Genomic DNA, 22,811 nt, shown 5'->3' with positions numbered 1-22,811 from the left:
GGATTGTGAGTCTTTACATGTGGCCCTAAGATTAATTACGCTCCTGGTCATGCACTCAGTGTCCCCTTTATAGAATCTCAGTCAGGAGTAAGAATGGATTTGACAACTTTAATTGGGAATCCCATCTTTCTCCCCTGTGGCTGATTTTGCTTCTGAGTAAGACGCATTTCCCTGGCCGGCCCACCAGGTCGTTACACCCTGCCTTTCCTTGTTACGTGGGTGCAAGCTACATTTATTTACTCTTCATTTTCACTCCAGGTTTCCATCTGAGCCTCAAGTGTTTAGACAACATTATATAATGAGCGTTGTACTTTTATGACATTAGCTTTAAGTACTGTAAGACTTTTCCGTGAAAGCTAGTGGTTGGGGGTTGGGGGAGAAGAGCCCCGAATGTCACCAAGTGGCCTCCAGATGTGTTCTCTTGTGTTGGTATCTCTGTTTTGTTTTCATAAGGACTTTTTTTAAGCTTAAAACAATCTTACCAAGCAGAAAGAGCAGACAATAGACTCATAGGGAATGAACTATTTTCTTCATTTCCTGATTGTTTTCTTGAACTTCTGTTTTAAACATTATGATTCAGCTGGGAAAAAAAAATCCATCACAATATACTCTACTTTTAAAAGCAAACCACGTATGTTTGTTTTTCAAAGATAAACTCACTGTCTTAGGTTGGAAGGTTCCACTGTGTTTCAACATGGGGTTCTTCAATATGGTGACATAAAAATTGCGATTTAAGGTCTTTTAGAATTTCTTCCATCTAATTGTTAATCAGTATGTTTTCAGGCAGTCTGGCGTGTGATAAATATTTTGTAGCATATGCAGCTGAACATGCCAATTTCAAAGGTCTTTACAAGCTTTAATTAATTTTCACAACAACCAGACGCACTTGGCTTTATTGATGGGAAACCCACAGACAGTGGAGGTCAGAGCATTGCCTGGATTCCTCTAGCAAAGTGGTTTTCAAACTTTTTGTCTGATAGGTGAGGCCTTTTCTCAAACACAAGATAGTCTGGAACTCCAGCCTAAAAAGTAGGGAGGTAGAAAAAGGGTTTGTTCTAGGACTGCCAAATTTATCAAACTAAGGAAACACCTAAGATGTCCAGCTAATTTGAATTTCAGATAAACAATGAATACTTTTTACTGTAAGTGTGTCCCAAATATTGCATGTTCTTAAAGCCGTTATTGGTGGTTTATCTGAAATGTACATTTAAGCAGACATCATGTGTTTTACCTGGTAGATCATAACTGCACACTCCCAGTGCCTCGTCTCCTCCACAGCTGGGGGATGGGGGTTGTTGGGTCCCCAGTTCCTTGAAGACGGTTTGAAAAAATCTGTACCAGTGCCGAGAGATAATTAATAATATGTTTTCCTTCTCAGTCGAAATTCAGAGAATAGTATCACTTTGAAGGCTGTCTTAGGAGCGCCTGGGTGGCTCAGTCAGTTGAGTGCCTGACTCTTGATCTCAACTCAGGTCTTGATCTCAGGGTCATGAGTTGAAGCCCTGTGTTGGGCTCCACATGGGGCTGTGGAGCTGACTTAAAAATAAAGTGAAAGCTATCTTAATTTTGTGGGAGGAGAGGGAGAGAGCAGGCACACTTAAGCAGAGTAGGATACAGAGGGAGAGGGAGAGAGGGAATCTTAAGCAGGCTCTATGCCCAGCAAGCCTGGAGCTGTTTGTGGGGCTCCCTCTCAGGACCCTGAGATTGTGACCCGAGCTGAAAGCAAGAGTCAGTCATTTAACCAGCCAAGCCGCCCAGGTGCCCCAAATGAAGGCTATCTTAGAGAATCTCCATGATCATGCCTCTCCTGCAACACATGGTGATTGTAAAGATCATTGCCCTTGCTTTGCATTTCTTAGTTTTCTAGAATAAAATAGTTTACAGTCTTTGGGAGCCATGTCTGTTAAGGCACCTGTTTGTAGACGCCAACAATTGAACTGCCGTGAGTAAGGAGGCCTGATGGTGTCATCAGAATTGCAGGTGGGCCACATAGAATCAGTGAAGAGAAAAATGGGTGGGAGCTCTTGGGTGTGATTGTACAGAGCCCCGGGGAGAAGTGTCTCGAATGGGCTTATCCTTTTGTCTTTTGGTTGGTGTGTATATTTTGGTGGTCTTGGGTTAATGAAAATACCCATTAAAATAATTCAGTCATTTTACTCAAATATTATAAAGCAGCCCTCGGGTATCACTTTTCTTTCTCAAGCTGACTGCCCCACAGAAAATTATTTTTTCAACTATTATGTTTCTCAGTGTAAGTGAGTACTGTCTGATTAGTGATCAGAAACCACTGACTTCGTGTAGGGCTGCCCTGGCGACTCCCTGGAGGGCCCACCCCCTGGGTCTGGGGGACTTGGGTGCCTTGGCTGTGATGCCCTGCATGGCTGTCCTCTTGACTCCAGGTATATGTTTGGATTTGCAAAATGTTACTGTGGTCAGATTAGGAACGAGTATGGTTTTTTTCTTTGTCCCATTTTCAACTTTTCCAAAATTGGTGCTGTGTTACTTTAAAAAATAAGAAAAACAAGTGTTAGTGATATAATTTAACATTTCTCAAAGAAAAAAGGCCCATAAACAGTGATTCTATGTCTAAATGTTCCAAAGTAGAGATGAAGATAATCGGGTTTATAGAAAAAAATTTTTAAGCTTTATTTATTTGAGAGAGGGAGAGAGAGAGAAAGTGCATGTGAGTTGGTGGGGGAGGGGCAGAGGGAGAGAGAAACTCAGGCAGATACCTCACTGAGATGGGAGCCCAACCCAGGGCTCCATTCCAAGACCCCAGGATCATGACCTGAGCTGAAACCAAGAGTCAGACACTCAACTGACTGCACAACTCAGGTGCCCCAATAATTCTTTTTAATTTGCAAATGCTTATATATTTTGAAAGTTAATTGTAATGTAAAATCTACCCAAACTATTTACACTTACAGTTTACCTCTCATTCATTCATTCATTTATTCAACTAATACTTATTTTTTAAAAGATTTTTATTTACTTATTAGAGAGAGAGAGCGCGCGAGAGCGCGCGCACAAGCAGAGGGAGCGGCAGGCAGAGGGAGAAACAGGCTCCACACTGAGCAAGAAGCCCTATGTGGGACTTGATCCCAGAACCCTGGGATCATGCCCTGAGCCAAAGGCAGACGCTTAACTGACTGAGCCACCCAGGCACCCCTCAAGGAATACTGAAAAAACATACTAATAGACCTAATTCCTATATATCACAAGAAAAGGGGGGTGGTGGAAGGAAGGAAATGGGGTGAGGGTCCAAAGATAAGACCCCATGATTGGCATCCTTTATTATGTAACTGAACCAGGCTGGGGGAAACCAGGTAAACCTGAAGTAGGGAGAAAAGATGTTTGGCCTCAACTAACAAATGAGCCCTCTGATGCTTGGTGAGGGTGAGTGTGACTTTTGTGAAACTCTGTGTCACCCTTAGAACACAAAGGCACAGGCCGCTCAAGTGACTGTTAGGTGTTCATATTCCTGTACATAACCACAAGCTTCCGCACTGGGAGCTGGATCTGAAAACCCATCAGAATCCCTGCTCCTTTCCAAACACAAGGCCGGGGACTGGGAGGTTCACCTGCTTCTCCCCAGCAGTTTCGGACACAGCCGGGATTTGTGCGGCATGGCTCACCTTCCCTTAGGCTGGTTCCAGGGATTTGTTTTTAATCAACTGTATAGCATAAGCTACAGGGACATTTTCTTTTTTCTATTCGCTTCTTTTTTAATTCTCTTGGAGTGAAATAGCCTGTAATTTTTTTTCTTAGAATACCACTTAATAACATCTCTTAAACTGGTCTTTTTTTTTTTTTAAACTCTGAAACTTACACTGAATTTATAATATGAAAAGCCCAAAAAGCCCAAAATATTTGTCTTTCTTTTCTTTATAATATTAACACATGCAAAAATTTAGCCATTCATTATGTTTACCTCCTTTCACGGTCAAATAGGCTACATTGTTCTCTACATTTCCCCATGGCCAGATGAAGGTGGAATTTAAGAGGCTGTGTGAGGGGATTTGCATGATAAAGGCTAGGAAATTAAAGGTTTTGTACTTGCTAGAACGACCTTTGGGGTCAAGGTTAAATTTACACAAACTACTGCATATTAAATTAAACTGAGTTGTTGTTGATATTAGTATGTAAATGTGAAAATAATCTCCCAATATACAAAATAGTTACTTTAAAATAAAGCTAAATATCTTTTTCTTTTGACTCTATGTGTTAAAGTTTATGTAATAATTTTCAAGACCTTACTGAGCATGGCATTTTTTGTTTATTAAGATGCACATTTGCATTTGGAAATCCGCTGAAATGAATATAAAACCCTTAACCTTCCATTTTTCTTATACATAAACTAGGTGTCTTCTAGAAGAGAAATAGGAGTGCCATTCAGAATTGCCTAATCATACGTGTGTGACTTGTTGGAATCAGATAAATATCTTGATCAGTTAAGCTGCCAGTGGAATGTTATCGAAAAGTAGTACAGCTTCTTTCATACGGTAGGACTCCTGTGAATTTTATCACAAAGTCATTTCATACCCCATTTGGAAGGCAGCCACTTAAGCGTGGAACATGACAATTGTTTAACAGTGCATAGTAAAAGTTAAATAATTTATGACTCATGGAAGAGAACTGTATCCAGTTGAAACTTCCATGGTAATTCAGGTAGGTGGATATAACCACCCAGGTGTCTTGGAACTATTCCAAGGCTAATGATCTCACAAGGCTGAAGCCTCCTTTGCTGTGCCTCCCTCGTTAATTTACTTGTCCATTAGCCAGTGCCCCCTAACATTGATTTTACATCGATTCCCAAAGGAATGCCTTGGGTCACCCAGGGAGTATCTAGGCTATAGCAGGTGTCCCTGTGGGACTCTGATTCAGAATCTGTGCTGCTCACTGGTGATACAGTCTTTCAGCCGTGCTAGTCAGGGCAGAATTTCCAATGCCATGCTGCTCGTCTTAAGCACAGACCTTGGTGGAGTGATATGTCCCCATTATTGATCCATCTGTTCCAGGGATTACATCAGCTCAAAGGGTTAATTTGTCTTGGGGGGGGGGGTCGTGTTTAATTGCTTAGGTCAGCAAAGGATGATAAATGACTGCTTTTTAATTTCAAGTCTCTGCCTCACTTTTTCTCTAAGACAGATGAACAGTACAATCCATTTCCTTAATCGGCACAGCTGGTACCAGAGAGTGATGCATAGGCTGAAAAAGTTACCGCTATTGAAAACCCGAGTTAACCGGTCCAGAAAGTTAACTGTAGAATATCCTTAAACTGAAAGGCTCCTGCATCCTGCAGAAGAAAGGAGGCACTAGATGGCAGTGTTAAACTTGAAATGACCTTTCCTCTCTTAAAATAAATGTATTACCTGAAAGCAGTTGCTTCTCTTTCACATGAACTTGGATTTGAACTCTTCTTTATAAAACTTGCAAATCTAAAGGCATTATGAAGTTTAATGTCACCTTATAGAATTTTGTTTTTGAAATTAAAAACGATAAAGGCTTTTTGCTGAATTGATTTATTGACTGAGTTATTTTTAATGCCTGTTTCAACTTTACATTTTAAAACGCTGTCAGAAAGCTTTTTTAGACTTTAAATGATAGGGGAGGGGCGCCTGGGTGGCTCAGTGGGTTAAGCCTCTGCTTTAGGCTTAGGTCATGATCTCAGGGTCCTGGGATCGAGTCCCGCATCGGGCTCTCTGCTCAGCAGGGAGCCTGCTACCCGCCCCCCTTCTCTGCCTGCCTCTCTGCCTACTTGTGATCTCTCTCTGTGTGTCAAATAAAAAAATAGAATCTTTAAAAAAATAAAAGGGGGAAAAATGATCATTTATTCATAAGGTGGAAAATCATGCAGCTGTTAAAAATGAAAGTACGAAGATAGAGTTGTATGACCAGATATTCAGGATATATTTAAGTGGAAGAGGCAGATGATAAAGTAGTAGAGTGTGCTCACTCTTTGGGGGGAAAAAGTGAATATTCATCTGTGTTAGTGTTTGTATATCTGGTTGGTCTCTGAAAGATGAAGTTATGGATTTTTTTCTTTCTACTTTCTATTTTTCTACTAAAAGCTGTATTTTTTCTGGAGTTCATCGGGGTCCTGAAAATGCACACAATAGGGAAAAATTGCCTTCCTGACCTAAGTTGAACTTCTTGAGGAAATGTAGTGTCACTTCATTTTTTCCCTATATTTACCACTCCTGTGTGCTTTTTCATGTTGTACATTAATATTTACCTGTCGGATTTTTGTCATTTAAAATAATGCAAAAAATAAAATAATAAAAACAAGTTCCTCATGTGCCAAAGTATAGTAAAAATGCTACTCTATGTAGTAGCACATTGTATACAGATACAAGGATGGTTTATATGTTCAATTTGTTTTTCTTTAGTTTCATCTCCCAGTGAGCGCTTACTGGACCCCTTTCCATCCACAGTGAACATTCATTACACACCAAAGATGTACAAGTCACATATCATCAGAAGTTATAAATACTAGGTTGTAAGGATGGAGAAGATGAAGGTTTGCAGGGGTTAAAATGAATTTCTCTCTGTGCTGTTCCTCATCTGCGTGTTTGTGTGTGTGCCGTGTGTTCAAAGAGGAAGGCATTCCCTGCCTAACAATGGTAACGGCCACACTTCTGACCTGTCTTGGACCTTGATGTCTCTGGGAATTAATGTTCCATTATAAGATAGAGAAAAGTATGATGAAAAAGAATAATTGAAATATCTCTATTTATTTATTTTTAAGATTTTATTTATTTTCTTGAGAGAGATAGCAAGAGAGAAAGCACAAGCAAGGGGAGCAGGAGAGGGAGAAGCGGGCTTCTCACTGAGCAGGGAGCCCTATGATGCGGGGCCCGATCCAGGACCTCAGGATCATGACCTGAGCTAAAGGCAGATGCTTAACTGACTGAGCCACCCAGGTGCCCCTTGAAATACCTTTTAAATTAACAACAACAATACACCAAAATTTAAATTCCATTTGGGAAATAACCCAAGAACAGTCTAGTAAGACCGAAAATTTCTATACCACATTGTACCCTAACAGTTTTTATAACGAAAACTCAAAAAGTATAGCTCTATTCAGAAGGGGTCAGTGTAGACTTTTGGGGGGGACATTGGAGACTGTTAAAGAATGTATCCTACCTTTAATGGAATTCCGACACAGAATATGTATTCCATACATATTTTTCTATCAATCGTGTCCATAGGAGAATTTTTAGTGCGCAGTACATCATTTGGATTGATGATCTCTACATACTAAATGTAAAAGACTTTAGAGAAGAGTTTTAGCAGAGTCTAAATCTCCTGAACATTTTGTTGAGGTATGTTGGTCCCCCATGAGGCCAGTTAGTTCCACAGCAATTACGATCACGGGGTGTTATGTGCAACTGCCAAATCACAGGCCTCTGCCTCTGAAACTAAGAATGCACTATATGCTATTGATTGAATTTAAAGTAAAAATTTTTTAAAGTAATTTTTAAATAGTAATGGTAATCTCTGCCCTCGTATACAGAATTGGACTAGTATGGAGATTAGCAAACCCTTTGGCCAAGATGGCGCATGAATCCTTCCAACCCGCTCAGCCTCAGTTCTTCATTGCAGCGCTGGACACATAATTCATCTTTTTATATTTTATGTTCCGCATCCTGAAATTTGAGGTCCTGAAAGAAAGCAGTTTTATGTTATTCGTGTGTCTGTTTTTAAAATCAAGCCTACACTAGGGCTCAAAACGTTTTTTACTTGAGGAGTAAATAAATGTTTTTCAAGTGAAAAACCAAGTCTCAAGGACTGTCAACCCCAGCAAGAGGCACTGTCTAGGTCTTCATGTTTGGGTGCCTGGCTGAAAACAATACAAAATGTTTGCTGAATGGAGAGACAGAAACAGAGAGGGAAGTTCTTAAGTCCAAAGAAAACTTGAGAGTTGAAGACTGCCTTTACACACATTCTTCTTCACTCCTGGTAACAAACTGTGGGTTAGCTATGTAATTTTCTAAAGAAGCAAATTCCAAGTGGTTGAGAGGCTCCCACACAGTTCACTGATGTTAGCACCACACTCGGGTCCAGGCTGTCTCACACGGGTCCACACACCCCGTCCCTGCTGCCTCAGATCTACACTTAGAGTTGCACCGAGATGTCCACTGCCTCAGAGCCCCCCTCCTCCTCCAGCCACTCTTATTGCCATTGTCCATCCTCGAGTCCTCTCCACCATCTGTGTCTGTCCCTCTAGGTTAATAGCCTCAAAACCACTTAGGTAATAGAAACCTAGGAGTTACCCAGACTGCTTGTCTTCTTTCACATTCATTCAGCTCCAAGTCCTTTCTAATTTGCCTCCTAGACATTTCTGGGACCAGCCATCCTCTGCTCTCCCGGGTTCTATCTTTTGTCTTAGTTCACTAATCCACAACCCAGGCTTCTGGCCTCCAGGCTTGCCCCCTTCACAGGGCAAGAGTGATCTAACTAAAATGAAAATCTGATTATGCCGTGCTTTGTTCAAACTGTGCTTTGCCTCTCAGCCCTCCGTGACCTGGCTCTTAGGTACCCTTTCGAGAGTCTTCCGCTGGGATCTCCCTTGCTTTTAATTATGTAGTAACAGGGGCTGGGTTAGAAGTTCCCCATATCTGGCTTTAGTTGTCTCTTTCCAGAGGAGAGCTATATTTTTTCCTCTCTCTCTCTCCCCTAGCCCCCTGTTCCTTATTCTGGCCCATTTTTGGTGAACAAGGTCATAGAATCAGCCTTCAGTGCCTGGGACTTGGAAAAAAGCTATCCAGAGCATAGTTGTAGCCCATCCCTGAGTACTTATTGGTCTGTCCTTCTCCAATACCTTCCCTTAACCAGCCTCTGGGATCCTGAGGTCAGCCCCGGTTTAAAAAGGGGGGGGGGGACCAACTGGAGAAACTGGCTATGAGTGAAAAGCACTTCACAAAAAAAGCAGGTGCAAACAAATGCACACGACAAATGGATAAAACCGCAGGATTGGCAGGGGGAGCCCAGGGGATTGGCTGCTTTGGTTGCTGGGGGCAGTGAACCCCTAACAAAGGCTCCCTTTTGGTTTACCTCCTCCCTGCCCCTTTGATCCGATCATCCCATCGTATATTCCGTGCCGCTTTCTGTAGTCTGTTCCTCATAGTCTTTAGGGCTTCTGAAAAAGCACCACTTTGGGATGATAGAGTGGTAGAGGGGGGATGGTTGCTTCCATGTCCTTGTTCTGCTCCCCAAAACGTACCCTCCCCTTCTAGATAGAAGTATTTACTGAAGTCTTTGGTTCTTAAGGTTACCCCAAACCTTTCCTTCCACCCACTCCTCTCCCCTCTCTTCAGCTTGCCTGGCTGATGAGTTTGGAGGAACCTATTTTAAAACTTCCATTGTCGATGGCCATCCCTCGGACATTACCCATAGTCCAGGAGTGCCGGCCGAATGTTCTCTCACCACACCTGGAGCTGCTGTTCCAGAAGTCTGGTGATAGTAATAGCAGTTCAGATTTCAGTGAATCTGGGAATCCCAATTAAGATATTAATTAACATTTGTATTTGCCCTTGACCGCACTGAGGCAGATGTTTGTGAATATTTTTAAACATCCGGATACCTATGTTAACTCCTTTTTGGATTCTTTGTTCACTTTCATTTGCTAGAGCTGGTGTTCTTGCCCCCAAATAAAATGTATTTAAATAAATACAAATTAAATTTCAGTTAATCCCTTTTGCAATAATTGAATTACTGTGCTTTATAGGTGACATTGAGCTTTCCATTTGGATACATTACAATAAATGTATCCTTTTGCTTTTGTTTACATTCCAGTAGGACTTTGGAATCTGAATTTGCCTTAAATTGACACCCCCCCCCCCAATTTAAAGCCTCTTACAATTAACCCTTCTGAGGATGTTTCTTTGAATACTTCAGAGAAGTTTGGGAAATACTGGTGTTCCTAGATTTAAAAGTATGACCTCACGAAAGATTTCAGTGGTGCTTTGGAAAGGGACATTTTTCACAGCAGGAGAAGGTTGGCATGATGAGTCCAATTTCCTTGATGTTCCTTCAGTTAAGAAATGGTTCCATATTTAGGGTGACTATATACATTCTGGTTTATACCCATTATCACAGCGTAATTATTAATTGCATTCTAAAAGTGTCCTGGTTTGCATGATAAATTATGTGTTCTCCCTATCTGTATTGTATATATCAAACAGCTGATTTTGGGGGCTCTGTAATTAAGTTTTGCAAAGAAATACCCAAAAAGAAATTACTAGGCTTTTAAAAGCGCCAATATTTATGTAGTTTGAGAAAAAAAAAGTATTCTTACTCTTCCTGCTTGAACTTGGCTTGCCAGAGGCAAGTTTCCCTTTGTAGCAGTAACTCAGCTCTTTATCTTCCAGAACCATGAAATTGTCCTGATCACTATTTAAAATTTTTAATTAAATCTGCTAAAATTTGAATACGAGCTCTGTTTTTGTTGGCGATCCAGTATTTCTGAGCAATAATCTCCAACTGTCTTGGCAATAATGTTTCTTCCACCTTTCTAGGAAGCATTTCTTCTCTTTTCCTTCTGCAATTTAGGACATCAAAGCCACTTCTGAGGACATTCACCTTGCTTCTTCATATTATGCAATTGATATTTCGATTTTATCTCTGTGGATCTGCCTGCAGCTCTTTTGCCTTGCTTGGTCCTTGTCAGTTTTTATTGAACCCTTACATCTTGGATTTTTCTTACATTTATTCATTCCTTTATTCATTTCTCATTTCTTTCATGGCCAGTTCTCACTTTTTCTTTTCTTACCTATTTATAACATCTCTTCCAGAGGTTATTTCCCAACTCATTGCCAATAGTACTGTATCAAGCCGATCTCAAGTACATTAGCAACTTTTCTTAACTTTCTTTAGTGCTACTATGTAAATAATATTTCAGTCGGCCTTGTAAAAAAGGTTATCAATATATTTTACATCCCTGGGGTGCCTCACGGCTCAGTCAGTGGAACACGTGGCTCTTGATCTTGGGATTGTGAGTTTGAGCCCCACACTGGGTATAGAGATTACTTACAAAAAATTTTTTTTAAATAAAATTCAAAAAATATGTGTTTTTTTACATTCTTCAATTCCATTATCTTTTACATAATCTCTAGTGAGGTTTTCCTCCCCTTTCTAATCTCCCCCTTTGTGATTCTACCATGATGGCATATATGCTTGAATTTTCCAATACAACAAATGAGATTATCTTTGCTTTTTGATTGATTTGAAAATCAATTATTTTCAATTATACTTTCAACTTTTCGGCTTGCTGCAGCCACACATAATAGTTCAGTGGCTGTGACAGATTCCCAGAGTGGTTTGGAATTAGTGATATATTCTTGGCCATTCCTAGAGACGACTTTTCATAGTTACTGTCCATAAACGGTGCGTCCTTATCATTAAAAACAAACCTCTGAAATGGAAAATAAGATCAATTTCATTTTACACCGTGATAAAGCCTTTAGTGAGGCTTTATAACATGAGTTTTAGCCTGCCATTGGCAACTATCTGGGGGCTTCTAAAAATAAGACTTTTAAATCTAAATCAAATGAGCTCAGTAATTCTTGGACAGAATAATTTAAGTGACCCTTACACAGAAGATAACACTTTTGATTTGAAAACACACGTCCACCGAAAGTAGATGCCATCGGGAAGCTACTCTCTGACTGTTACAAAATCTGTATTGTAGGTTGAATAGAGTAGAAAAACTATCCGGAAAAACTTGGGTGGGGGTGATGGGAAAGACCAGTAGAAGAGAGAAGGTCAGAGAAGTGACCAGGAGTGGTGAGAAAGGCCCTTGTTCATGAAGAATGCCTTTGTCTGCCTGAGACTTTTCTATTGTGCTATAATTTTTCTAAATGTGTCTTTCCCTCACAAACACACACAAAGGGAAAATAGAATAAAGGTTATTACTAAATATATAGTCCCATTGTTGGCTCGGTGTCCAGCACCTTGCTCTGGCAAGATGACAGTTTATTATCAGTGGTAGGCATTTGAAGGATGTGGGTTTGATAAAGTGTAACCCCTAAGCCACTTCCCTAACATGATCTTTCTAATATCTTCAAAAAGTTTCTGAGGCTTATCTCGTTCTAATCTTGTCTGGCAAAGTGACAAATGCCTCAGGGAACTGGGAAGGATATAACCTGTCTTCAGAGATTTATAGCAGTGCAGGCATCACAAATCCTGTAAGACATTTTTGTTCTTTGGGGGGGCTAGAATTCTATTAATAGTTTTGATATTATGACTACAAGTTAGCAGTCTTACTCCTGGTTATCAGAGCTGCCAATAGCGCATGTGTTTTTCACACGAAGCTGGGGCTTTTGTCCTGCCAAGATTAAGGTTTGTATTTTCCAGAATCGCATGCACATGCATTCTTGCCTAACCTGGGCGAGTGGCGGTGGCCCTGTGTAAGCTGCCTGTCCGGGGCTGGGGATCCTGGCTTCAGCCGTGGCACAGCATAGATGTAATGAAATAGCTGCCTCGTCCAGAATAAAATAAGAAAATAATAAAGGCTTGGCCCCTCCATGGAAAACTGGATCGCATATTCTCTCTGTCTCGCTCTTGGTCTCTGACGTGATATCTACACTCTCCAACGAAGAGTCCCAGACAATAGAAATGGTATAAATAAGTTTGAATACCGAGTTTGAAGATTCAGAATATATAAATGTCCAGTGATTTCTCCTTTTATCTGTGGTATCCAGAAATATAATTCTCTCCCTTAAGTTTGAAGAGCTTCCTCCTGTTCCCTTCTTTTCCAGTGTGGATGGAATGATTGGTTAGCTCATTAATTTTGTTGAAGTAGTGTTCAGGGCACATGGATAAAATTGTTTTACTTGCCTGCCCTTTGTGGAGTGTATAAAGCCCTTCAGCACAGGCCCCAAATTTCACCCCTGGAATGTAGTGCCCCCCCACCTCCCCGCCCCACTGTGGGCACATGGTAAGGATGGCTTTAATTAAAGTCAGTCCAATCAGGTAGGATTGGTACCAGAACCGAGGGCAGGCCGGTTGTACCTAAGGATAGAAAGACCAGGTTGTTTCCCTTCATGTGAAAAGTCTTAAGTAAGCTTTATTTTGGTAAATTTTAATTAGGAAGGTGTGTTTAAGTATCAAAATAACTTTTCTGAATAGAAGATCTCTGACAGCAGGTGGCTGGCTCAGCCGCTGGAGCATGTGGCTCTTCATCTTGGGGTTGTGAGTTCGAGCCCCACCTGGGGCATAGCGATTACTTAAAACATGAAAATAGAAATAAAAAGAAAATAAATTAAAAAGGAAGAAGAAAAGAAAAAAGATCTCTGACAGCTCAGATGGCAGTTTGAAATGAGATAGGATGGTAATGACAAGGAAGAAAAAATGATTTCTTTGTAGGAGTTTTGGTGCTGGCCTCGCACCTCACAGATGCCTGAACTCATTGTCCTCTGATTTTTTTGTGGTGTGTGTGTATATATATATATAGATATAGATAGATAGATAGATAGATATCTATATATATATGGCTCTCTCTCTATATATATATATGGCTCTTGATCTTGGGATTGAGATACATATCTATATATCAGAACTATATATAGGGGTGCTTGGGTGGCTCAGTGGGTGAGGCCTCTGCCTTCAGGTCAGGTCATGGTCTCAGAGTCTTGGGATTGAGCCCCCCAACCAGCTTTCTGCTCAGCGGGGAGCCTGCTTCCCCCTCTGCCTACCTCTCTGCCTACTTGTGATCTCTCTGTCAAATGAATAAACAAAGTCTTTAAAAAAAAAGAACTAGGGGCGCCTGGGTGGCTCAGTGGGTTAAAGCCGCTGCCTTCGGCTCAGGTCTTGATTTCAGGGTCCTGGGATCGAGTCCCGCATCGGGCTCTCTGCTCGGCAGCGAGCCTGCTTCCCTCTCTCTCTCTCTGCCTGCCTCTCTGTCTACTTGTGATCTCTCTCTGTCAAATAAATAAATAAAATTTTTTAAAAAAGTTAAAAAAAAGAACTATATGTATATGTAGCTGATACATATGTATATAGATGTGTGTATATATACATATGGCTCTTGCATGGGAAAATGAGGTTCTTTAAAAGGAGATAAGCTCCTACAAACTAAGAAATAGCACTTTATTACTTTCTGTAAGACGACTTCTAAAACCAGTGTTCTTTGTAGCTTAGTGACCCAAAAGCAAGGGCGGAGCTTGTCCCTGCAAGTTCAGGATCCAGCGCCCACTCCTGGCTGGCATCTGCTGGCCCCGGGTAGAGCCGGCTGGGGGATGCAGACAAGCAGCGTCCTGTTGGAGACCTTCACTGCATTTTCCACAACAGCATTGGAATTTTCCTAAGGCAGTTTCACATCTGGAATTTTAAAGAAAGTTTGCCCTTCCATAAAATGGCAGTAAATCTTAGGAAACATTGTGCCTTTTTTGTTTTAATTAACCTGGCATTTCTCTTACTAAACTATTAACAAATTATTGGTTGTTCCCTCCCTTTTTCACCCTTCATGGTAATAATGGACAAAGAGAAGAATTATGAAATGCTCTTTTGTGTGTTACATTTGAATGAGGGTGGCATTCATATTTTGCAGGATGTCTCTTACATTTCTTGCATAAAAATATATATATATATATATACTAATCTAAGGCATCAATAGTACATTTTGCTGATGTGAAATAGAATTATTTTATTACGAGAATGTGGAGTTTGTAGGATTAAACAGTATTGAAACACATTTCTGCTGAGCAGCTTGTGTCTGACCCGCCTTTATCTAGTTTTTAGAGACGCTGTCTTCTTTGAAAACCTGATTGGAAGGCTGTCATCGCTACAATATGCCAGTTACTAAGCATGTGAATTGTCTCTCTAAAGCCAATTTTAATGACTTCAGCCTGCTATTAGAATAGTCTAATCAAATTCTGAACGTGACAGTTTCTTGTTTTAAAATGTCAAAGCTGTTCACTTTTTGATTGAAGAAATTGTGATGACTTTGGAATGAGTATCTTAGCGTGTGTTTGAGGAACCTTTTTTATACAGAGAGAGAAAAACTTTGCATGGTTACATAAAACAGTCATGAAACCTAGAATTTTGATTTGCCAGCTTTGTAAAAACAAGATGCCTCCCACAGAAACCTCAGAATTGCAATAACTCAAGTGTTCTACGAATTGTGCCTGACAGATAACATAAGGCTAGATCTAGTCCTTCCAATGCCTAAAGCAACTTTTAAACAAATATGGGCATTTTAAAAAATAGAGCATTTGCAGAAAGGAAGAGGGGACTGTGTGAACAGGTGTTATAAAATCTGGAGCTGTATTGATTATTTCGATTATTGATTTGCCCCCCAGTTTCCAGGGAAGCATCTGGGAGGGAGGGATAGTCACAAACTAGAGCTCATCTCCTGCTCCAGGCTACAGAGATCTGAGCTACTTGAATTTGCAAGTTATTTAGGATTTGAAATGCCTTTTCCCAAACAATGTGACCAGTTCCAGTTCACTTGTTTCCTTCATTTGTTTCTTCCTTTATCCATCAGCTTATTGGGTTGTTCCTAATTCCAGGCACTGTTCCCAGGCTGGTCCACAAAAGGTTAAGGTAGAATGCATATACTTGGAATAAACATTTTATTTAAAAAGCATCCAACCATTGGCTTAAAGGCTTAACCTGGTGCAGCTAGGACAGGGTTTCTGGTCCCTGGGCCTGGAATTGAACAGCCTTGTTTTGGAGTGCGTCCTACACTGAGTATAAGCTCTCGGAAGGCAGGACAGTATTTCCTGGGGACCTGGCGCATTGCAGATGCTTAGAAATATTTGTTAAACATCTGACTCCTTCTTTGAAGCCCAGACTATAGTCATGTACAGTAGAAAATTAAGAAGCCAGGTTCAACTGTAGAGACTTCTCGGCTAATTATAGAAGTCGCTTGTTCCGTCATTTAGTAAAGATGGATTGAGGCCCTGCTTCGTGCCAGACCCTGTCTCTGAATAAGGGTTGGGATGCGAGAGTGCCGACCTGGACCCGGACTGCGGGTTTGAACCTGGCTACCACACTTGCTGGCTGGATGATCTCAAGCAGTTCACTTAACCTCTTCCACGAAGTGGGGGCAATAATAGTCGTTCCCTGCAGGGGTGGTTATAAGGATTAAACGAATTGCTTTCTAGATTGTGCGCAGGCCCTGTTCAGGGTTTAGTTATCACTGTTGTTGTGGCTGTGGTGGCGATGGCCGTCAGGAAGAGCAAAGACAGGCATGTGGGGGGATGGGGAGGCAGCTGGACAGAAAGGAGGACGCTGTCCTTTCCCATCTGGGGGCTTCTTCCTCTGGCCGGGGAGGCCAATGAAACCTTTGAAGCTGGGGAGGGTGGAGATGAAGTCATTGGCTTTTTGTCTGTGCCAATGCCAGAGAACTTCATTTAGGGACCTCAAGAAGCAGTTGTCTAGGGCACCCTTGTAAGTGACCACTTGCACATAATCAATAGGGCTTTATATCTGAATCGCAGAAAAGAATATTGATTGCATTCAGGAACTGAGTTGGGTGGTAAATGTTTGCTTACCTTTAAAGTGGAATTAAGAGATACATAATATCTCAGACTTACCTTCAGGTTATTTGAAAAGAAACTCAAATTTGGAGATTAAATACTGAAAGGTGTCATTCTTTTTACTCCCTGGGCTCTTTAGAATAATGGAAGGCTTATATGCACTGGTACTAGGGGTAAGGTTATTGCTAATTATGAGTAACCAAGTAGAATTTGAAGAAGATGCTATATAGAAATAATAAATAGAATAATAGTAAATCATTCTAGAAGGATTCTAGAGAGACAATTTTACAAAGCTATTCTTTAATAAAGTTCATTTCCTATTGTTAAGATATTTGGAATGCATTATAACTTACAGATATTCATTTGTTACATTTCACAATTAAATGTTAAACTATAAAAACCATAATGAGAAAAATTTCAACCCTGAGCTCTTTTGTCATTTGAAACTTGACAAAACATTGGAAATAATTTTTTTGGGTTTCCTTATTTAAATTAGTTATGTTAATCCAAGTTAGATATATCTTGTGAAAGATATTAAATTTTAGAGGTAGGAATACAAAACGAAATTAAAGAAACGTTGCTAAACTGATTTTATACTCCCACATAAAGATTTTTGCTTTCCACATCTTTAAACACAATAACACTATTTAAATCCAGGGGAAAAAATATATTTGGGCTTAAGTTTATTCTATTTTCCTCTATATTTACCTGGAATTTGTATATTCTGCAAGAGTTTGGAGATTTTTTTTTTAAGCCACCCACCAAAAGTGGCACTTTTAAACTGATCATCCCATCTAAGTGTCTGAATTGCCTACCTAGTAAGGTCCTCTGAGTTAGTTAAAAAAAAAAAATTCTAGGTCTCTTATGTTTTCTTCAAACTAGAGGAATTTTTTTTTTAAGATTTTGTTTATTTATTTGACAGAGATCACAAGTAGGCAGAGAGGCAGGCAGAGATAGAAAGGGAAGCAGGCTCCCCGCTGAGCAGAGAGCCTGATGCTGCTTCGGGGCTTGATCCCAGGACCCTGAGATCATGACTGAGCCGAAGGCAGAGGCTTTAACCCACTGAGCCGCCCAGGCACCCTGGAATTTTCATATTAATTCCCATTATTGCCAAGTGCCTTAGGGAAAGAGTGTTGAAGGGAACTCGAACCTAGGTTTTAGGGGAAAGTCTATGTTTTAAAACCTCCACCATGAACTCGGATTTGTGGCATCAATAATTGATTCCTTTTATTCTCTTGGTTTTGGCTCAACATCTTGTGTAAACTTGAAATTTTCTTTTTTTAAAAGATTTACTTATTTATTTTAGAGAGTGTTCATGGGGCGGGGGTGCAGAGGGAGAAGGAGAGGGAGACAAAGAAGTGGACACCCTACTGAGCACAGAGTCCACTGCCAGCGCTTGATTTTATGACCCTGAGATCATGACCTGGGCCAAAAGCAAGAGCTGGGCTCCTCACTGACTGAGCCACCCAGGCACCCTGGAATTCTCCTCTTCTAATAGGAATTTGACTCACCTCATGTGATGCTTGCACTGTTGTACAGCCTGCTGGTTCCTCCCTGGGATAACTTGCTTACAGTTAAGGAGTCTGGAGGGTCACAAAGAGGTCACCTCTCACCGTTGGAACACATCAGTGTCCTCTTCCAGCTTCCTTTCTAAAAGATAATTAGGGAAATACGTCTCCTCCGTTTTCTTGGAAATAGCATCTTTCTCGAAGCACAGTTTTGGTCATTTTTTAGAGTGTTCCACTTAATTCTGAGAGTTTCCATTTAAAGATTATCAGTTATTTACCTTTTTGCTCATTTCTGTTTTCTAATTTCTTTACAATAAGAATGATAGGTACTGTGTAACGAGCACTTACTACATGCAAGGGCTTATGTGCATTCTCTTTTAATGTTCACAGTAATAAGCAAAATGAATTCAGTTCTAAGACCCTTTATAGCTTCAGCTTACTTAATGCTTACCACAGTTCAATGGGGATTTTTATGATGCCCATTTTTTGAAGGAGGGAACTGAGGCAGACATTCCATGACTTGCCCGCTGGTCACTCAGGGGAAGTGGCAGAACCAGGCTTGAACCCAGGTGGTCCAGCTGTCCAACCCACTCCCTTAAAAGCTAAGCTGTGGCACATTTTGCTCCATCATGTCCGAATTGCCTGCTACTGCCTGTATTTTACTGGGGCTGAAAGAGGTTTATCTAACTGGCCCACGATGACAGAGCTGGGGAGACACCCAGATCCCCATGATTCTAGAGCACAGATACCTTGCAATAATGTATTACAATGGCCTTGTTTGGAAAAAGAAAGAAGAAAGAATGGGGGAGGCAGACGAGCACTCATATTCTGACACCACTTCCCTGTTTGCCATAAAATCGTTGTGTTTCCATGGCTTTACAATGGGGTGTTTACAGACGTTCCTGTTAGAGAACCGTGGCTGCCCCTGCCAGCCGCTGCCTGAGCCCAGCTCTTCTAATGTCCTCCACTGCTTTTCCAGAGAGGAGAAAGGATGTCTCCTTCCCGGGAATGATGCCTCTGTTGCTGGTGGTCCCTCGGGAATTTTTGTAATTTCTGTGACTTTCCTGCTAGTCCCTACAACGCGGTTGGCCATACTGTAACTCACATTTGTGGGGCTAAGGGAGATCTCAGCTTGTATCTCTCATCCTTCACAAAACAACTTTTTCTCACCCACATGCCATTCTGTAGGTTAAGGACCCTCAAAAGAACCAGTTAAAGGTTACGGAACCAGAGTGGGGAGTTTTTGATGGGCGGGGGTGGTGTGGACCGGCTACTTCTTACCGACTGGTTTTAAAAAATTCAAAATCTTGCATTGCGTTGGTTAAAAACCGCATGGTCTCTGCCTGTGAAATTCTCTGAGCCCTAGCACTGGACCCGTCCCAACGCAGTCGACTGGCCTCTTTTCCGAAGGGAGGATGTCCAAATAAACATCTCCTCCCCCCCTTGGGCCACACACGGAGAGAAGAAAGCGATGGGAGCTGTTGGCCCTAATGCGTGTGTTTCTCTTCGCTCTGCCCTCCTCCGTCTTTATTTATTTGCCACCAGACAGAGGTGGCGCCCTTATTCCTCACAGGTGGATCAATATTTACAGCCACTGAGGGGCGACGTTGGTTCCCCCCTCCGTTCTGTAGGCTGCTGTGTAACAAAAGCTGCCTGTGTTTCTGGGGCTCTTCCCAGCTGCTAGCAGAGCTGCCGTTAGGATTACGCGAACTGAGCGATGGCCGGTTCAAAGGAATTCTGTTTGCAGCGCCCACAGCCGTCTTCCTGTTTGCTGGGAAAGGAAAATAACCCGGCGACACGCAGGTAGGAGACCCAGAAGGCGGATGTGTGGTTTATGGTAGACGTTTATTTCCCCCATCTTTATATTTTTCTCATGATCGCCTCAACGTTCTGATGTGTGATCACCACCGTTGTACAATTATAGTTATTTAGCCTCTGGAAGTTGAAAATTGAAGGTTGCATAGGTGCATATTAACAAGGGTGGTGCTGATAAATAAGAAATTGGGGCAGCTGATCACAACAGCGTTTTTAAATTAATGAATGCGATTGGCTTTAATTATTAAAAAAAATACATATGTCTAGCAGGCTTCCTCAATAAGCCTCTTTTTATGCTGACTGTGGCACATTTTTCCTCAAATAATTGCAGAGCTCAGCTTTATCATTAAGCAGATGGTTTCTATTAATTCCCAAGGAAAGTAAATGATTGCAATTTACCAAGTACTCAAAACTCGAAGATTTTGGAGTTCTGTCCTACGACTTCAGGCATGAATCTGTGTGCCATCCTTTTTTTTCAAGGGATGCAGAGGCGAGGAGCCCTTCTGACAATTTCATAATATCTCCCACTTTAAATAAGGGCTTTGAAAGTCATTTTGAGCATCCTCAGAGCTGAACTAGAGCTAAATCCCTGTTGCCTGGCTGTTTCTAAATTTCTGTAGTGTTTTTGGTCCCGGTTTTCATTGTTTTGTTAGTGGAGAAGGGGTTGAAAATGTTGTAGATAAATTTGAGTGCCAGTTGAGAAGAGTTAAAAAACTCTGAAAATGCAGGTAGTGCCACAGAGGTTATTTCTTTTAATCAAATGCTATGTTGATGCTTTGCCCTACTGAACAACACATGTGAGATCATTTCATTGGCAGTTTCAAAGAGCAGATAGACTGGTGGAGAATATCTCCATGCAAGTCCGCCCTTTCTCCCAATGCCCCATTAAAAAACTAATGTTTGCAGGGATTTCTTCAAACTTGTTGATTTTAACGGTACTATTGATTCCTCTCTTTATTTTAAAGTTGAGTAATTTGTTCACCAAATTCTGGCTTGGGTGGGTTACCGTGTACGGGGGCGTAGGGCTGGAAGGAGAAAGGATCGTGTTCCTGATTCCAAGGGCTCATGAAGCAGGTAAACCAAGGCAGTTCTATGAGCTATGCAGACGGGCAGCGCCTCAGGACCTGGGTGGGTGTCCAGAAAGAATCAGGACTGAAATAGCACTACAGCTGAGATGACAAGGATGAATAGAAGCTTCCAGGTTGTAGGCACGGTGGTGAGGGAAGAGTGTGTCAGGGAGGCCCCAAGGTAGGGTAGGCACAGGGACCTCTCAGGTAATTAGAAGATGCCAGAATGCAAATTTTAAGGGCAGAGTGTTGGAAGCTCAGGTCAGACTGGTCGGCTAAGGCCGGCTAATGACGCCCTTTCAGTCTTGCTAAGAGGAGTTAAGATTTTAATCCTAGAGGTGATACCCTTTGAGGCAGTGTCCAGAGAAAAGGTAGATTAGAGGAGGTGAGACGAGACTGGGGAGATGAGTAAGTAGTTTGTTGCCAAACCAAGGGAAGAGAGAGCAAGGATTCTGTGGTGACTTTTAGGTTTCTGGTTTGGATGGCTGTTGGAGGAGGCATGCGCCCTCTGTGAGAAAGGGACTGTGGGAGGAGAAAGCAGAGGGTGCCTTTGAGTCACTGAGAGTTGATGGTCATTTTGCAGGGGCAGGGGGGGAGGTAAGGGGGGTACACATGGTCCCAGAGCGTAAAGGAGACCTGTGGCTTTGAGCCACGGTAGGCCCTGACCTGAGAGCTCTGAGCCCGGCTCATGGAGGTGAAGAAGGACAGGCTTACCAGCCATGGATATTTTACCCCTGGGCTTTTTAACGGTTCTGTACTCACACAAACCCCTTCCATGTGGATTCTGCAATAGCGTGTGTGGCGTACGCTCTTACCCCCATTGAACTCCAGCCGTACCCTTGGTGCCGCGCCACGTGCCTGGGAACGCCCAGAAGTCAGGGCCGCTGGGGTGGGCCCAAGCCATTCATTGATGGCGCTCCTCGGATTTCTAACCGAACTTCCTATGGGGAGAGGCAGCCCTTATCTAGAGAGCTAGGAGCCGCACAAGCTCTCTCCCTTCTTCTTTCTTTCTTTAAGATTTTATTTATTTGCCAGAGAGAGAGAGCACGCAGCAGGCAGAGGGGGGAAGCAGGCTCCCTGCTGAACAAGGAGCTCAATGCAGGACTCGATCCCAGAACCCTGGGATACCCAACCGAGCCAGCCGGGCGTCCCTCTCTCCCTTCTTACACCCCAAATCACAGAACCGTCTGAGATGCAGGTCTGCAGCCTTATCATTAGTTTAAACTGGAGCTGGAGTTGGGGCAGGACTACACGTTCTGTCTGAAATAAGGACCTTCACCTTCCTCACCTCCTCTGCAAATACCGGCCTTTATAACCCTGCTCAGAGCCCACCCCAGTGCTCTTCGGCCACCGGCCCTGAACGCGGGTGTGCCCTGGCTCCTTGAAGTCAGTATTTTTCCCCCCGTATGTGCCACTTAGCTTACAGGGCCTCACACAGGAAGTCGTTCTGGTGTGTATGGAAACCTGACACTTTTTCTAGATTGAACTCTCCTTACGGAATTAGCCAATATTATCCTCTTTGCCTCCCCTACTCTATCTTTTATGGTATGGTTATTATGGAAGCACATAATAAATATTTCTGTGTGAAGATATTAGGGGGTCTTAAAGATATAAGATACATTTTTTTCTACTACCTAGACTGCGAGTGTTTAACTTTGATTTTCCTCTCTTACAAATTAAATTTTCAGTTATAAACATAGCTGCCTTTAGTAGAAAGCTAGTGTTATTAATCTGAGAACCTTGGAAATAGGTTTATCCAGAGCCCAGCTTTTCATCTGAATTGGCCTAATCATAACGGCTAATGTTACTCGAGCATCACGTATGTTAGCTTTAAAATGACATACATGTTATTTTACTAAAGACAAAAAAGTCTTTAAAAATAACATCATGAATTGGGTGCATTTTTTTTTCTCCATTTTACAGATGGGGAACATGGG

General features: G+C 41.8%; 1 protein-coding gene across 9 annotated transcripts in view; it reads left to right on the top strand.

Annotated features, from left to right (window-relative positions):
• PRICKLE1 (prickle planar cell polarity protein 1) overlaps positions 1–22,811 on the top strand; it is a 113,906-nt gene that overhangs the window by 15,740 nt on the left and 75,355 nt on the right. Inside the window, exon 1 of one of the 9 annotated variants that reach the window (XM_046013424.1) lies at positions 19,647–19,795. The exons of 7 other annotated variants lie outside the window; for them this stretch is intronic. The gene's annotated coding sequence lies outside the window, so the exon portion shown is untranslated. Of the gene's footprint in view, positions 1–19,646; positions 19,796–22,811 lie in introns of those variants that run through there. One more of the 9 variants, XM_046013417.1, reaches the window with a different exon arrangement.

This window comes from Meles meles, chromosome 7 (genome assembly GCF_922984935.1).
Source record: "Meles meles chromosome 7, mMelMel3.1 paternal haplotype, whole genome shotgun sequence".
Taxonomy (NCBI): domain Eukaryota; kingdom Metazoa; phylum Chordata; class Mammalia; order Carnivora; family Mustelidae; genus Meles; species Meles meles.
This window is presented reverse-complemented; position numbering and strand designations above follow the sequence as displayed.